The 2,427-nt window shown below is 37.0% G+C and overlaps 1 pseudogene; it reads left to right on the forward strand.

The window, feature by feature from the left end:
- Positions 1–911: 911 nt before the first annotated feature.
- On the forward strand, positions 912–1,695 carry LOC105309762 (annotated as a pseudogene).
- Positions 1,696–2,427: the final 732 nt, after the last annotated feature.

Here is a 2,427-nt window from a genome sequence, read left to right on the forward strand (position 1 = left end):
TTTAGGATCAGTGATGCTGTATGATTTCATGCATTTAACAAGAACATATTTTTCAAAATGTGAAGTCTACCAAGGCCAAATATTTGTATATTTGAGTTATATTGAAGGGACTTTGACCGGTCAACCCACACATTTGAGTGAACACTTATCTTCATACAAGATGGATTTCATAAAACCAAATAAAGATGAAAACTCTAAAAATAATTGCATCCAAAAATGCTATCTGATTATGAACATTTTATTTTTATTTAGAATGCAGTTAATGTGGTTTTAGCTTTTCTAGACTACATTCCGAATTAAGAGAATTTCCTATGCTGCATTTGGATAGAATAAAGTCCTCTTGACTGCTCCTTAGCATCTTTTAATCATGATGATTTTTTTTCTTAAAGAGAGAAAAATATTTCTTATTCCATATTTTCCTTCCAAAGTATAAGGCTGATATTTTAATGTGTTCATGGGTTGTCTTCTAAGAATGATCTTTCTTTAATAGTCTTTGACCCAGTGTCTCAATAGTGGGCATATATAAAAACAGATGAATAGCCCAGAGATCAATAAGGAAAGAGATGTAAAAAAAGAGATCACAATTGAGAAATGTTGTCAAAGGTAGTGCGGGTGTATGGTCCTCAAGTGTAAATACTTCCTCAAGTGTAAATACTTCCTCAAGTGTAAATACTTTAGTAATACTTGTTAATTGCTTAAATCCAAAATATGGACACTTAGCTGGATGCCTCTATACTTGTTTTATTCATACAACACTCTCTTTTTTTTCCCCTCAAATGTGTCCCATCTGCATGGAACCATGCAATCTGACAGGTGACTCCAAATTCTTCCTCCTGAGACTCTCAGATGGTGCAGAACGGCAGCCTCTTCTTTTTGGTCTTTTCCTATCCATGTACCTGGTGACTGCTCAGGAACCTACTCATCATTCTGAATGTCATCTTTGACTCCCACCTCCACACCCCTATGTACTTCTTCCATCCAATTAGTCGTTGGATGACATTAGTTTCAGCACAACTACAGTCCCCAAGATGCTGGTGAACCTGCAGACATACAGCAAATCCATCGTCTATGCAGGTTGCTTAACTCATGTTACCTTTCTTCTCTTTTGCATGTTTGGACAGCATACTCCTGGCCATGATGACCTATGACTACTTGATGGCCATTTGTCAAAACCTACACTATCTGGTAATAATGAACCCCCGCCTCTGTGGCTTGTTGTTTTTGCTGTCATTTTTCATCAACTTTTGAACTCAGACTTGTAGAATTTGATGATGTCACAACTTACCTTCTGTGCTGATGTGGAAAGTCCTCATTTCTTTTGTAACCCTCCTCAACTCCTCAAGCTTGCCTGTAATGATAATTCCACCAATAACATATTATCCTATTTTAATTGTGTCATCTTTTGTGGTGTGCCACTCTCAGGGATCTTTATCTCTTACTCTAAAATCATTTCCTCCATTCTGAAAGTCCCATCACCAGATAAGAAATATAAAATCTTTTTCTTGCCTGTCAGTTGCTTGCTTACTTTATGGAACAGGCCTTGGGTTATTTCTGAATTCAGCTGCCTCATCTTTCCTGAAGAAGGATGCAGTGGCCTTGGTGATGTACACTGTGGTTACCCCATGCTGTGTCTTTAAGTTACAGCCAGAGGATGCTAGAGTGCACTCTGGAGGGTTATCAAAAGTAATAGCCTAATCTCAATACCTGTGCCATCTTTTTTAGTTCATCTTTTTTAGTTCAGCAGATTATGCTGGAAAAGCAGCATAATCAAACATGTGCAACAAGGAATTTCTGACTTTGCAGTCACATGGTGCATATGTACCCATATGGCTCCCTACTTTCTGTTTACACAGGTTTTTCTCTTTGGTAGCTGTAAAGGAGATGGGAGATTATTTTGGACTCTCCACTTAGGTCATAGCCACTCCAGGATTATGTGTAGTACATCAGTACACCCTTCTCACTTACCTAATGCATTATTCAGGACTTGGTAAAAAGCAGTCTTGCTTTGATCATTATAGGACTATTCATTAGTTTCTATGTATACCCACTTTAGAGACACTGGATCAAAGAATATAAAATAATTATAGCTCTCGCTTTCCTTTATTTTTTTCTAATTCTCTCTTGGTTTTTTTTTTTTTCTGTTTGCAAGGGGGCTCTAAACCGTACTTTAAGAACCAACACATTCATATTTTTGATCCTTCATTATGTTGATCAGATTCTTGATCAAAAAGGATGACTACTGAATTCCCTAAGCCAGGGTGTTTTAAAATTGAAGTGGAACAGTATTAATACTGAGTTTGAAGAAATAATTGTCAATTAGAACTTTCCAAGAAAACTGGGATGTAGGATCCAAGCAAAGGGGATCTCCAATTTTTTCAATAATTCTCCTTCCCATTTCAACATCTCCCCAGTCAATTAAATAGCCAG

This window comes from Pteropus vampyrus, unplaced genomic scaffold, assembly GCF_000151845.1.
Source record: "Pteropus vampyrus isolate Shadow unplaced genomic scaffold, Pvam_2.0 Scaffold840, whole genome shotgun sequence".
NCBI classification, from domain to species: domain Eukaryota; kingdom Metazoa; phylum Chordata; class Mammalia; order Chiroptera; family Pteropodidae; genus Pteropus; species Pteropus vampyrus.